At 34.6% G+C, this 16,641-nt stretch overlaps 1 protein-coding gene across 4 annotated transcripts in view; it reads right to left on the bottom strand.

Moving 5' to 3' along the window:
- LOC133523661 (zinc finger homeobox protein 4) overlaps positions 1-16,353 on the bottom strand; it is a 151,297-nt gene extending 134,944 nt beyond the window's left edge. For 2 of the 4 annotated variants that reach the window (XM_061859337.1, XM_061859338.1), the window contains exon 1: positions 16,140-16,353. The gene's annotated coding sequence lies outside the window, so the exon portion shown is untranslated. The remainder of the gene's footprint in view (positions 1-16,139) is intronic. The other 2 variants (XM_061859339.1, XM_061859340.1) reach the window with 1 other exon arrangement.
- Between the last annotated feature and the right edge of the window lie 288 nt (positions 16,354-16,641).

The raw sequence follows: 16,641 nt of genomic DNA, 5'->3' as shown, positions 1-16,641 counted from the left end.
CTATACATATATTGGTATTTTGTGCGTCGGCTATAACAAGTATAACTTGACCAGGGTTATAAAATAAAATAAGAGGAGAGAAAAAAGGCACGTTAAGCCATAACTTCATTTTGAATTCTGTGCAGTGTGTTCCCGTATCAGCTTGAACGGCGCAGCAGGGGGCGCCATCGTTCTCACCTCGAGCGTGTGGTAGCCGGTCTTTAATAAGTATCGATAAAATATGTCGATAAAATATGAATATGTATAAATATTTTCGATACTGCCTAATTTCGATTAACTACGCGACATGAATGTCTGATCCACTAACGCCGTTCGTGTTAGAATGTTAGAAAGGAATATCTGACTCGTAATCGATTGATATTCATCGATAATCGCTCGTTTGATAAACTGAAATTCCGTACGTGGCTGTGAATACATTCCATCCTTCTCTTATACAATTTATATTTGAATTTGGAATATTTGAGTAGAAATTTATTTACGTCGTAACTAATTTCTGTCCGATCTTTTCGATTTGTTTGTTTAAGCCACAAACGCTAATCAATACCTATGTTCAAGTTTAGATTTGTATTTAAAAATAACTATAAAATGTGGAATTTTTCATTTATGATTATCTCGAAGACATGTAAAATTGTACATAAATCTGCCCTCATTCATTATGAAGGTAAGTTATCATTGATACGCGCTATTCAAGTCTAAATCTCCATAAATCAGTGCCAACGTTTAAAAATAAAATAAAATATTTGGGGACCCAAAACTGGTTTTCAATTTCAATTTGTAAGTCGAATTGTTCATTATTCGATTAATAGTCGAGTAAGTGTCGCCGGGACAGCACTAATTAATCTCAGAACCGTGTTTCACATTAATTAACGAACTAACACCTTGACTGCCAAGCTATAAACATCTTAATCTTAGCTACAATACGGTTGCATTTCGTTTAAATTTAAAATTTATATCTGAATGTAAGCGTACCTGTCTACATAGTGCGTTATCGTTAAGAATAAGTGTGACAGTGTGAGGTCTGTTTAATTCATTCGAATATAAAAATCCTTTTTTTTCGCCTTGAGTCGAAATGTCATCCGCAACAATGAGTATGGAACGACTGTAATTAATATAAAGAGTAGTTTACACGATATAATCTGCTTGAGCAGCGCCTTCCGTGAGACACGGAATTATATTTTTTCAACACCAATTAAATAGTGACGCCTAAATGTGACCGAAACAACATAACTGCCAACGGGCATTAGTGTGCTGTGAACTGTCGGTACGTTAGATCAACGTGGACATGCCATTACGAAGATTGCGGATTGAGAAGGCGCAAAAATGATAATATTTTATATAAGGGTGGCCCAAAAATAGGTTGACAGATTTTTTGGTGGATTTTTTTTTTGCAAATTAAATTAAAAAATTAAACTATGTTGTTACAGTCATTTAATAAAGAAAATCTAATTATTTTTAAAATATCTTTGTTTAGGTTCAATACAAACGTTTGTGAAAATTATCAACAATAATGTATCAGTGTTAAATTCTTTGGCAACGTATTTTTGGGGATAGAGCCACTGTTGTTTGCATAGCTCGGAGAGCCAACATGCCATACTTTGGTAAGTGGCAATAGGCGGGGCACATTGCTCATGAAACTGGGGCAGAAAGGTTCTTCAGTGGCGACCGTGAACCGGAAAATGCAACAGGAAAAATCAGAACTCTGGCCGGAGCCCGAATGTCTTCCAGCTGATATGATGATGATGATGAAGTGTTTTAAAGGAAACCACTGCTGTTGGATAGCCACATTGCAAAGGAATCTATAAAAATACCTGTCTAACCTTAACCACTAATGACCATATAAAATTTGTTCATCATTATTTAAAAAAAAAACGGGAAAAAGGAGTTCATACGGAAACATTTTAGTTAACTAAACTAGTGCCAGTAGGTACCTACTTAGAGACTTTCTATTTGATCAATATTATGGCAAAGTTAAGGGGGCGCTCTCGGACATATTTAGACATAGGTGTAGGTATACAAAGTTAAATTGAAGCCAACAAACCACTGGTTCTCAAAAGTTAATGCTCGTATAATCGTTACTGAGCGACACAGCATGTCCACCTTTTTACCGCCGTCATCAAATCGTCATTGTCGCATTCCCAAAAACTTAATTGTGTTGGGCAGTGTTGATTATATGGACATAATTATATACGTAACCACATCCGAAAATGTTATTAAAACGCGCTTAACTCGCGCGCTGAGTGGGGAAAATTGAGGACATAATCTCATTGTTAAGGGACAGTTTTGATTACTAGCCTTTGAAAATAGAAGGGCTTATAACTGCAATAAAATGTATGTTTGGTTATTTTCAATACCATAAAAAAACATAGTTTAAAGAGTAACCCAGGCGACCGTAACCGTGGCAACGAGTGACAAGATAAAGTTGATTCACCCACAAGTATGTCATCACAGCGATAAATTACGAATGGAAAAGAAATAGTTCCTAAGGCCCCGCATCCTGAAGCTTTATCACAAAATCTCATGAACTAAAATTAGTGCAGGTTGGGTTGGGATTTGATAAAATGGGTTCACTAATACATATCAAAAGCACGCAAGAACTTTTGTAGCAAAAGGTCATGGGTAGTAAGATGCATACAAGAGATCACGATTAAAAAATTGGAAACTCTGTGTACAGTCAGCTATTCGCTTAGCACCTTTGCATACAAACTTCTATACATGGTAACTTTTTTCTGCAGCTGATTGTAGCATTAACTCATTAACCACCAAACACGTCAACTGACGCACGCGGCTATAGCCCAATATCAACCTTAATGCATTCTGTGAAAGTTTACGATGACGCGGTGCACACAATAGGCGTAGCGATGAAAGGGTTAACGTTTATCTGTAAGTGCTGTATCTTTAACATTTCACAAATGAACGTCTGCTAGGTACATCTGCAGCACTATTAAGTTATTTTAAATCTAATAATAAAATATTTAGTCCATTAATACCGCCACACCTGTCCCGATGCGTATAAGGCTTGTAATTATTATGCACATCCCGCAGTGGCCCGGGGGTACTATTGTTTTAAGAAGGTTTTTATTGCTTTTGGTAACTCCGAACAATGGGATACTTGGGAGGGTAATTTGGGACGTCGGGTGCAAGTCCAGGGGACATTTAATTTTTTTTTTATTGAAGAAGCTCTGGGTGTAAGCATTCTTCTAATTTTTTTGCAATGATGGGCAGTTGATTTTTTGAGATTATTCGTTATGAAAGTAAAATACAAAGGACTTACTAATAGCAATTAAGAATCCATTGACTATAAAGAAAAATATCTACATAGGTAGTAAAGTTTGAGTTGCTTAGGTATGTTTAAATACTAATACGATTTTATTTGAAAATACGCAAATATGTTTTTCATTTCAGACGCAGTTTGAGAGACTTTTAACATGCATGACTACTTCATAAAATACGATGTATTTGATGTTACAATTTATTTCGTCCAGTTTTTTAATTAAAATCCCGTATCTCATTTACAGACATAGATATTGACGCGAACATTCGATTCCAATATTCGCCTGTATCCAATATTAAAACATAATTAAACCATAAACAAAGATAAAGCACGATCAAATGGAACGCCGCCTAATCTAGGCTGATTTACAATTAGTGTAATTACGAGTTAATTGGCACCAATTTTAATTATCGATAACATGTACCTAATGTACCGGAAATTCTTTATGATCTAATCGATAACTGGGAAATAAAAAAAATGTTACACAATGAAACAAAAAAGAACATAAGATGGCAATTTAAATCATTTGACAAAGCGTCTACAATTTTATAAACACCGCCATATATACCTATCATTAAATATACATATTTTAAATAAACAAATAGATTCGAAGCAAACGCTACTGTTTATTACTGACATACAGCTTTCCTTTTGAATAAAATATACTATTAAAAACGTTAAAACGTAGGAATTTTCTAGATTATTTATTACTTAGCTATTTTCGAAGCAGTCCCATTCATAACGAGCAGCACAATGCTACAAACACAAAACTTAATTAAAGTGACACTCCGCATGCATAATGAAATGATTCACGCACAATCGAGGGAATAAAAATGGCCGCCAAGATGGATCCCACTGTCGCTGGCGAAGTTTTAAATGCACCTTTTTAGGTACCTATTGTAAACGGCACTTGATATGCAAGTTGAAGTCAAAATAAATTTATTTTTAAAAATGCTACTGATTGATATAATTTATACCTACCTAAATTATAAATTCGATATCAAAAGAATCCCATGGGGCCATGGGCGCAAGAACCGATGGGCGCCCATTGAAAAGTGGCAGAACTTCAAGTACTTGCGCATAGCAAATCGGATTACTTATTTATATACATGCCTAGGGATATAGAGTCCAACTTAATAAAAAATACTATAATTTCTAACAGGATTAAGTTAAATGATTCAAAATACTTAGTAATATGCGGACATGCTTTTTTTATGCAAATGATCTTCGTAAGGTGGCCGAACTAGCTTCAATATGCAAAAAAGAAAAAAATCTACTCAAGTACGGACTCGTAAAGTGTAAAAATTGATGTTGGTATTTATTAAATTACTTAAGAGCCAAGTCTGCTTTTTATTATTTTTGGTTGCGCAAACTAGGAATGCGCATTGGTATCTTAAAACAATCATATTTTAACAGTTACCTACTGCTTATTTTTATTTTCCATTAAACGTATTCTGTACTACTGCTTTTATCATGACCTTAATACGGCTGAGTATTGTACTTTATATTTTTACAGTTTAGACACCGATCGCATTCAAACTAAAATAATGCTTACTTATACGGTTTTAACACGACTTATTACCTATTTTTGGAGTTTTCCTACATTGTTAGATTACCAACTTAAGTTTTTGTCTAGTTAACCGTATAGCAATGACCGTTTATCGATTATTTAATAGCAAACATTGGCGATAACGTTTTGGGCACTATCACTAATTATTGTCAGATAACCCGTTTATTACCACACTGGAGTACCCGACAATATACTTAGGTGCAATATGGACAGGATTACAAGATACGGCTCTTATCAAATAATTCATGTAGGTACTTTATTTGTCTATGTATATTTATTGATCTAGACGTAACAAACCTTGATGATATTAATTAAGTATTCATATATATATCTTCCATGACGGCATGACGCCAAATATTAGGTCTGAATACGATATGTCAGTGTCGAAAATGGCGTTTTTGTTTGATGAAACTATACCTAATATTTGACGCATCTTAAAGTTCGAATCGGGCCGTAAGAACTTATTTTATAAACACAAATAGAAAGGTTTTTCTGAAAAAAAACAGAATTGAAAATGTTAGTAATTCTTTAAGTGAAATTAACCAGCTCAACACCAGAAATCTAATTAAGAAATATCTATAAAGCTCGGTCGTGCAAATATTCTATAGTAAAAAGCCTTATTCGGTGACAGCACAATCGATTTCCGATTCTGTAAAAACGTAATTCGTTGGAGGCGTCAAAAACCGCGCGCAATGTCAACGCGAAACGCCGCGAGGCATCCGTATTGCTGGTGAGGCGTTTTTTTATCAACGAAATTTCTTTTTATTTATATGCTGTGCTGAGGTTCCATTTTCCAAAAATATTCTTAATTGTATTAAGGAAAGTGTTTTGTTTAAAAATATTTCAATGCCATGTTATGCAATCTTCTTTTAAAATGTTTAAATGGTTATAAAAAAGTACATTTACTTTATTATGTATTTAAACGCCTATATTATGTAATGATCATGATTTCCTTATAAACAAGTTAACTATCCCTTCTTACCCATCAAGAATTGTACTACCAACCCTAAACCTACTTAAAAATAATGTTTTTCAAAATTATTAAAAAGTTGCTAAATACTGTAGCGTCGCGATTGCACTGAGTCAGAACGATTATGGTCCAAATTATCCTCAAAAGCTCAGGACTTCGATCTCGCCGTCTCTCTCGGACAAGTTTTGTATGACCGAGATCTAAGAGGGACGGAGTGATTGTTCCGATTGAGTATTTGAGAGCACAGCCGCGAGTTCGTCGGCTGGCCTTGGCGGAACCAGTTCTCGGCCCAAACTCCGGCAATTATTCAATAAAACAAAAGCATCGCGCCATTTTACTTTTACCAGAGAAATGCGATGCAAATCCATTATAAGTACTAAGTTACAACCATCATTTTTTGATTACTCCTTTCAGTTTTAGACGAAGTACTTGCTTATTTCATTAACGCTAGGTGGGTTCAATTTTTAATTTTTCATGTAACTGCCAAATAGGAAGAGGTTCCTATACTTTCTATGCAACTGAGTGGCTTTTGTGCACGATCTGCGATATCCTTACCATTGCTTTGCCGATTTAAATTTTATTTCATGTACAAATATAGGTATTGTACCTACTTATAGGTCACTTCAACTTGGAATAAAAATAGTGGAAGCCCGTTACGATTTTTAGTTTAGTATTATTATCAGTGAGCTACAGGTGCGAGAGAGAAGAGTTTCAACTAATAGGAATCCATATCCAATCAAGATTTTATAAGTTTTTATTGGCGTGCAGTGCTTAAAAGATGAAGTCAAGTATGCAAATAATCCAAAAGTAAGACAAATATCTACAATGCAACAAAGATCCTGAAACCGTGTCGGTCTAAATACTTATTAACAAGATACCCGTAACTAGATGCTAAGGTATGTAATAAATGGTACCCGTTAGATCTACTATGGAGGCTAAATACAACCCGAAGACTTACCCATTCTCTACGCACGTGCAGACCGAATGGGCCCTATTATTGAAAGACGGCACGAGCCTCTGAAAAATGTACCACGAAATCTGATATGGCACATAATCTATTATTAAGAAGAGAAGGTATTGTACGTCCTAGAGGCGAACGAAATATTTCAAATGCAAATCGTGCTAACGCCATGAATGTAATAGTTTGTCGTGGTCCGCGCACGCGCCGGAAACAAATTATCATACCCATATATGCACGTACGGAATCGACGAAAAACTTATTGATGTCGCTCGCTCGACATAAATTGCGCTAATGAGAGAATTTGAACTAGAAAGTGCTTCCAAATACGACAGTTGAAATGCATTTTTCTTGCAACTTAACTCAATTAGCGATGTTTGGTCGCCAGCCAGGTGTAACCGTTACAAAATACAATTTTTCACAATTAAGTTTCTATCATTATTATAAAAGCAAACATAATTGCATTTCCCAACGTTAGCTGCAATGAAACGTTCGGTAGCAATTCAAATTCGGAAGTTAGTTCTGATGGCGTCACGTTTTGTTGACATTTGGGTGTGCGACGGAAATGGAACACTTCTAGATTGAATTTGAAAAACTTAACGGTTGTAGAACAATTTGTTAGGTAAACGGTTGACACGGTGACGATGAATGAGGGATACGTGTCAAATTGTAACGGTTTTTTCACGCGTGTCGTCCTCAATTGAAATTTAAATTCAGTTCTATTTTTTGTGATAATGTACCTTATGTTATTTTACTGTATTTAACTTTACATTTAGGTTTCTTTATGGAGTAACTGAAACGAAGAGTCATTCAGTGACTTCAAACTGAGTATACATATAAGGAAATTTTTGCAAGTCCTCATGAATTACTTTAAATTATTTTTTGTGATAAAAAAAACCTTATTCTATTCTGTGGTTTTTCTTAAGACTTAGATGTTATTATTTATGTTTCAGTATCGGCCGGGTAGAATATAAAGAGGCATTGTGATTCTGCGACGTAATGCGATGTATCTAGGCGAGGTGCCAACGGCCTCAGGTCGGTGACTTTACACTAAGATTATGCCAATTCTGATAAATCTATCATTTTGTACTTGTGCTGAAGACGTCCTGGTTGCGACTACCTACGGCATATTTTTATATATACTTATTTTAAGGTTTAATTCACGGATTTTTGTTCTTTATTAAATATTTATTTTAAGTCGTTAGTTATCACATATGTATATGTTTTAGTATTAAGAATGTTTTGCGATAAGTACCCTCTGCCAGCGTCAACGTTACCATATAATGTAAAATCTCGATCTCGATCTCTCTATCTCTAGCCTAGTTCTCAATTTTCAAGCACTAACAGGCTCTCCGAAACATGCCACGAGACTCACGAGAGTGACTATACGGGAGTTAAACTGTTACATAAGTTTAAAGTTAGCCCCTTAACGCATGTTATAATTTTTATTTTATTTGAACTTTAATAGTTGTCAATATTGGAATATTATAACTGCCATATATGGTTGCATATGCGGTAAAGGGACGTATGGCCTGTGTGACTCGCGACTTTTTAAATTCGGAAATTTTTATGGGTTTAAACGTTATTTAAATTTAATAAAATACCTACATGTTCCTATTTTATAAGTCACGATAATGAGGTAAAGGATTGATCTAATAATGTCACACATACAAAGAGAAATTCCTACAGTAAAAATATAGTAAACTTAGGTCCCTGTTCCTGTAACTAAAATTAAAATATAAATGTATGTGTGTGTTGTATCAATATGTTTATGGATATGAAGTTTTTTTTTATATCTTTGCACCTAATGCATCATATAGTATTTAGTTTGTTCTAGTTCTAGGGTTGGCTACTTCTTTAAAGTCTTGCCGTCATGTACATATTATCTTAGTTTGACTACCATTTCGTATGTATCTATCTCACTTACTTAAAGGTTAGCTGGAAGAGATCCCTTAGGGGGATAAGTTCGCCTTTGTACACATTTACTGTATTTTTTCTGTGTTATGTACTTGTTTTGTGCAATAAAGTGTTTATTACTACTACTAAATGGTTAGCAAGGTAGGTAAATAACTAAAGAAATAAATAGGTACGATGATCAGGGTAATTTCCAGGAATTTCAATATTATTTTTTCATTAATTTCATGAAAAGTATCAATTGCGGAAAATATTAGTTCATCTACACAAAAATTAAATAATACATTATAAATTAGTGTGAGTAATTTACTACTAAAAAAATATATATTTTGTATTGAAAAAAAAAAAACAGATACTCGTTTTAAAATGCCGACATTTGACTGTCATAAAGAGAATCAAATTTAAAATTTGAAGCACCATAACATTTAAATTTTATTAGCAAATACTTACATAATATGACTGACATTTGAACAAAGCGAAATTTCCACCCACGCTATCAAAATTCCAATTTTAAATTTAAATCAAGCTAATACATACATATCTACTGTTATCTCCCTATCTGTTGTCCATCTCAACGAGCTGTCACGATGGTCTTATCTGTGCTTGACGAGTTTCCCAGGCGTTTCGGTGATAGTTCCACTACCGCCTGATAGATGGCGTGAGTGGTAGCGCCACTCGCGGATACGCTAGTTTTCCAAAGGGTCAAATTAGATACCCTTTATACGATATTCTGCTATGAAGTAGGTACAAAATGTTATCCCTTCCGTTCCATTACATACGAGAGGCATGAAATAATTACTTTAAATATAACATAGCTAGTTATTATGAAAACTTAATTAGGTTTTTTTTTTTAGGAAGTGGGGAGGGAATTTTCAGTACCCTGTGGTAAACATCGAATTAGGCGATAAAAAACCAATAAGAAGCATATTTAACCATAGCTGCGATCTTATTTCTTTAAAAGCATTTAAGGACAAATACTGGTTAGACTGGCACTGGCGCTGCTGCTAAATTTGAGAAGTGAATATACCTAGAATTATTATCAAAATACCTATCTTAAGAATACAACACTAAAAAGCGTTTGTTTTAACCAAGATCATAATTCCACATGAGCACTAAGAACATTTCTATTAGGTAGAATAATTACCTACTTTGGCCGAAGTGAACTATATTTTTTCTGGGTATGTTAGATATTTAGATCGTAATATCATAGCTTCATAACTCAAGGGTAATGGTATGGAATTCACACTCATACTGGTATTAACTACCTGCCGTAATTATTTTCTGCAATTAAATAATCTAAGCATATTATTGTTATTTTCCTTAGAATTGTAATACCTATCGTATAGACCATTAATAATTTTAATTATTGATCTAACATTTGTGATCGTTCATGATGATGAGTAGGGTTAAGACATCTGCAATTAAATCTTGCACAACAAAGCGAAGCGAGCAAAACATATGACACACTCTTAAATAATTATTTTTACACAAATCGAACACGACACCACAACACGGTAAGCTCAATAAGGCTTGTGTTGTAGGTTCTAGAAGAAGATATATATATAGATATGTAATTAATACTTATATACATAGAAAACATCCATAACTCAGGAACAAACATTTGTGATAAACACACAAATAAATGGGCTTACCAGGATTTGAACCCGGGACGTCCTACCGACTAGCCTAGGAGGCCGTCAAAAAGCTGTTAAGGGCAAATAAGATGGCATCAGATATTTTTGCGCTCTTTGTTGTAGGGTCAGCATTAGGGTGGTCCAAAAAATTCATTTTGCGATTTTTGAATGGGCCATGTTTTCATTTTGTGATCTATGGCAATAGTATTACTTATGAGAAATTACAACTTCCTAGATTGAGTTTAAGAGGGTGCTCACGAAGTATCAATTTTAAGCTTTTTGGTGAAATTATCTCATGTGAGCTAAATTCGTGACAGGTAATGTGAACGTGGTAGAGTGAATTTTAATATTATAAAATTAAATTAAAGGGGTCCTCCGGGTCCTAGAGGTGTCTTAAGACCGTATGAGTGTTAAAAAATTGAGTTCAAGTGTATACATAATGTTTGAAAATATCTTCTTCCCGACATGAAAATGATTTTTTTTATTGGTTTTCGAGAATTGGAACCAATTACTCAGCTTAACAGCTTCCGACCTTGCGACAAGTACTCCGGGGTTTTCACGAATTCCCAAAACATGAGAAAAACGTAGGACGCCCTGCTCATTTAGTTTTAAAAGAATTGATTGAGGTTTGGAAAAAGTCATAAGAATACCGACTAAACATCATGAATACTGCGTTGAGAAACTTGAATTTATTCATAAGAAATGGTTTCTTTTGTTGTTAATGTTACAAAGGGCTTGATACAGATTCAGATCTAGAACCATTTGCTAAAAGTACCCTTAAAGTTCTTGCGAAATCGCTAGCCAAAGAAAGACCTGCTCGAGACGATTACTTCGAACTTATAGAACTCACCATGATCGTTCGTAATAAAGAACCCAATAACATACATTGGCGCCCCCGGGTCGATACATCATGCACGTTGGATGGCGAATTACTTTATATCTAAAAGATTTTCTTGTTTAGAGATCAGAAAGCGCTTAAGCTGACCAAAAGAGAAGAAAAGGCAGTTTTTCGGTTTGTCAAGTTCGGTGCGCTAATTTACACTGCAGCATGGTTTGAAGCCCCTCTGGCTGAGGAAGCAGCAGGCAACGATCTACAGTTGTGGAAAAACCGCGTAGCCTGTGAATCAGTCGATTTAGATATTGCAAAGCTTCAAGAGTGGTCCTGGTACTTATCCGACGAACTAGTAGGCTTTGCTTTATTTTTCGACAAAGTGACTTCTGTTGAAAAAGCAGCAATAGTAGAAGGCATGAAAAATGAAGCTGGTCCTCGTTGGTAAAAGGAAACACTGCTATTTTAAGAAGCGAAACCTCTGTAACTTCTCTTGGACCCTTTGCATCGATAATAACACTGATAACACTCTCTATGCTGGACATTAAAGAATCTTTTCTGCAATTGCCAATAGAAATTTGGCACAAAACTTCTAACTATGTGCAAGGCATACAGAAAATTCACAACTCACGTATCGTAAACGATACTGGTGAAAGAGGTGTCAAATTATTTGAAGAATATAATAGGCTTCTTACCAAGAATGAAGAGCAAAAGCAAATCATTTTGCATATAGTGGAACACTACCGGAAGATTGATCAACGGAACCGAAGAAAACGTCACTAGTAGATGCTATGAAAAATACGAAATACTGTTGTACATACTTTGTAATGCTTATTTTTTCGTGTTTGTACTTTTGTAGTGTTTATTTTAATAAATGTAACTATACAAACTCGTGTATTTTTGTATTATTAACATTTTCCTAGTTGCTCAAAAAATTACAGGTTTCGTAAATTATTTCAATATTTCATGTGCTATGAGCACCCTGTTCCCGTTAGTATATCTTTCTGGGATTTTGCACGCATGATATTGTCAATACGTGTAACAAAATTAGGGGGTGGCCCGAACCTTAAGTCAAGTTTGAATTTTTCTCATACAAACGTGGACCACCCTAGTCAGCATCAATAGTAGCGGATGAAACAACACGCCAAAAGTATCTAATATTCCGGATAACTTTTCCAAATATTGAAAAATCTCTAAAATTTACGTTCAAAAGTATATCTTTTAACGTCTTATTTGTTCTACATAGAGAACCACCACATTTTGTAACCTTGCAACCTTGTTTGATCCGCTACTTTTGATGCTGACTGTACAAGATATTATTATACCAGTACCCTGTGAATCTAACACACTGTAACTACGACACACAGTGTACTGCAGGTACAGCAGCTTAGTAGGTACCTATTCCAATATTTCTAATAGGTAGCTCCAGCAGATTTGTTCAATTCGTACACTAAATCTTGAAATTGATACAGGTAGTTAAAGCTTTAATTGCGTGTTTTTTTTATTCAAGAAAAATTATTCTATTAAATTTGGTTTATATGGGTTCATAATTATAAGAGTAATGATAAAAAATTACGAAAAATTAATACCTACACGAATTTTGACACGAATTTTATAACGTCGGATTTGCAAATCCGGTACGGTAGTAAATAGACAATTATTTTTCTAACAAACTGACTGGCATTTCTATCATTTTTAGTTTCCAAGACACATAAAGTGTTTAAGGTCGTATTTTATGATTATCTTTATTTTCGTGAAGTACCTATAAAGCATAAGTTTCACATCCGTCTTTATCCATACTTTTGCCCCGCAAATGTTTCGATTTATTGGTTGGTTATTGGTAAGTGACTTGAGACTATGCATCTAAAATGTAAACACATTATGAGGTGCGTATCAATAGATAGGTACGACGTTTTGCCTATAATTTTAGTAACAATACTACGTTTTGGATCTGAACTGTATAAACAAGTCAAAATATGACTTCATGCCTCTCTTGTACTGTTAAATTGGGAGATATAAAAAGGTCGGATCTAATAAATTTAGCATAAATACCGCAGGTTTAAATAGGTAGTATAAAAAGTACTACAACGATTTCACTTATCCAGAATAGAAGGTAAAAAGGCCTTTCTCGATAAAAAAAAGAATGGTCTGCTAGTCCACATAGTTCATGTAATAATGGCAAACAAAACTGCCAATTTTGTTTTGGCTCTCCTGAAAAGTTGACTTTTTTCACATCCGACCTTATGGAACTCGAGGCGAGATTTATAGACAAGGAAGTTGAAAACAAAAGTCTAATCGTTTCCTAGTTAGTTTACTATAAAAACCCCTACTAATATTATAAATGCGAAAATCTTGTCTTAATGTTACTTTTTCACGTTTTAACCGCCGTACGGAGATAGTTTGAGGCCCGGAGAAGGACAAAGGGTAGGTTTTATAAATCAGCATCATAATTCCACGCAGACGATGTCGCGGGCAGAAGCTACCTACTTAAACTAAAAAAATATTCTTCCTCGGATAAGCTTGAGATGTATTAAATCAATAAAAAAAAATGCACGGAAGTAAATATCAATAGTAGCTTCACTATCTTTTTGCACCTTTGATAGGTACACTCAGCATTAATAGTAGCAGATGAAACAGCCAAAAGTACCTGACATCCCAGATAACTTTTCCAAATATACCTAGATAAATTTCTAAAATTTACGTTCAAAGGTATATTTTTTACAGTCTTAGTTGTATATTTAAGACATCACTTTTTTTTAAGCTGATATAGAATGGTAGATACTTATGAAGCGTTATTTGTTCTGCTACTTTTGATGCTGACTGTACCTACCTATGCCAATAGTCTTGGCACGTATTTCATACCTATTATTATGAAGAAGTACGTATTAAACATATATTACCTTCATCGTCATGCAGATAGGTACATGTGGTGTTATTTTAGGTAGCAATGATAGGTATAAATTTTTTTAATTAAATCAATCAATATTTCTATTATGTAAGAATAAAATTACGCTATCGTTTTTAAAACTGAATCTTACCTAGGAAATATTGTACACAATTAAGCATCGTACCTATAAGAATTAAGTTATTAATAAATTCACTAGCTCCACCTAACGCTTGTTTTCGCAAATACCTATCCATTTTGAATAGGTAAGTTAAGCAAACTGATTACCATACCAACAGTGGCATTGTTCCTACGCAGCCAAATCAATTACCTAGTGGTAATAAATTAAATACTTTTCCCTTGGCGATAAGGATCTTTGGTATTTGATTAATGAATCAATCTGTGAATATCGATCTTTGGGAGATTGGGAACGGCTCTGATATGGATGCCCCGTTGTGAGAATGCGACGCGTTTGTTTTGGCCAAGTTTTTTTTTCAGCAGTTTTTTAAAATATCTATATGTTACATAGCCTACTTATTGTCCATACATTTTTTGTTATATGACTTATGCAATATATATATATTTCTATTCATCTCGATTTATGATTCATTTACCATATTATATATGCACCTATCTATGATTGAACCAAATAATGAGTTAGATACCGGAATACATACCTATATTTATTATACCTAATATACTTATCTATATCTTTCCTGCGGGTTTATTCATTAATTTATTTTTATAAGGAATAACATAACTGATATTTATTTTATAGGTGTTATGAATGGGTTTTTTGTTAATTGTAATGATTTGATTTAGGTTACTAATCAGTAAGCACAAATGTATATAAAATAGTCCCGATTTCACAGAAAATTAATTAAATAATAAATGTGCCAAAACATAGGTACTAATTTAATAGAAAAAAAATATACACGTTACATACCTACTTACTAACATATTATAAAAGCTTTTTTTTATCATCATAATATCCCGATATTCTAGTAATATTTAAAAATAATCGATGTCTAGAAAAGTAAAGCAAATAATTTTGTCCAACATACTCGTAAATAAACAAATCGTAAAGTACTTAGTTAACTTCTACTAAGTAAGTATTTCCTGAGATACCTAATATCTAATCATAACAGGAAGGAAATTGACACTGGAAAATACTTTCTTAGTCATAAATACGGACCAAAATAAATGTTATTATGATAAGGAATTAATTTATCCTAGCCCAAGGATGCTGTTCTGATCCATTCGTTTTATATTTTTAGCAGTCAATGTTTTTGCTGCCAAGCGTTTCAAATTCGATATTGTTAAAAATAAACACTGGATTCATCTCGGTAGTCTGTTATCAGAACAACGATAGGGAGAAATAATAACATTTTAAGTCATTTTAATCCGGTACTTATTTCCTAGGACCCTTATATATGCAAGCTTTTTTTCTAAGTGTTTCTAGATAGTTTTTACTGTTTTAGAATTCACGATTTCTGTAAGTTATTAGTTTATCCGATAAGTTTAAAAACATTCTTTTTCCTTGACATGTACAATTAAGTATTAAGTAACAAATTGAGGTTTTGTTTTTTGTATTATTTCGGCGTCATTTATTAGGTAGGTCCCGGATCAATTTTTATTTTTTTGCAATCTTTATTTATCCTTATGATTATTTTAGATTACTTACCTACTTTTTTGTGTGTTGACTTGTCACCACGATTTCTAATTAGATTGTGTACACAAAGGAAAAGTAGGTAATGAATCGGTTTACAATCGGAGCGCAATCAACTCGAGTCACTTATAATTCTTATAATCAAAAATCTCATTAATGCCAGTTAATAAGCTTTCGGTCATAAAACACTGGTTTAATTAACATATAAACTAACACCTACAGTCTAATGAGATACCTATAATAAGGTTTCGATTACACTGTTCCGGGCTTTATGAGGTTTGCCAATTTGCACTTAAGATTTTAATTGCCATTTGAAAGTTGCAATCTTGCCCGTTCCGGCAACTTGGGCTATCGGCCAACAATGTTAATACTGCGCCAGTGAATCATTTTCTGGTTTTCCAGTGAGATTCTCACAAGAAAATAATTATAATAATTACAACCTTTTAGCATCGCCCGCTGAACGGCTAAACACGTCGCGGCATCGCATTCACAGTCACAATATCACTTGTCCAGTATCCAGATGAAGAAACAATCACAGTCAAAACACAAGGAACTACACCGTAAACACTTGGGAACTTAAAAGTTAGTGTGTGTGAGTTCGGAGTAACGACGCGCGACGCTTCACTGCCAACGGTCGCCGGCACACTACGCGGTCGCGCGCGCTTGCCCCCCCGCGACGTGCGCCCGCGCCCCGCGAGGGGCGGGGCCGCCGAGCGAGTCGAGGCGAGGCGAGCCTTAATTACGCTACGGGCGAAGCGGGACGGCGATAGCGAGTGGGCGCGATCTATTAGCACGGAGAGCGGGACGACTCGTCTTAAGTATTTTGTATAAGTAATGAGGGGTGCGGGGCCGCATCTCCCGCCAATCTTTAATGTTGATTGCCGCCTCTGAGGCCCCTCATTAACGCCTGGCCACGCCTCGATTTAATTACGATCGTTTAAT

The sequence above is a fragment of the Cydia pomonella genome, chromosome 12, assembly GCF_033807575.1.
Source record: "Cydia pomonella isolate Wapato2018A chromosome 12, ilCydPomo1, whole genome shotgun sequence".
NCBI classification, from domain to species: domain Eukaryota; kingdom Metazoa; phylum Arthropoda; class Insecta; order Lepidoptera; family Tortricidae; genus Cydia; species Cydia pomonella.
This window is presented reverse-complemented; position numbering and strand designations above follow the sequence as displayed.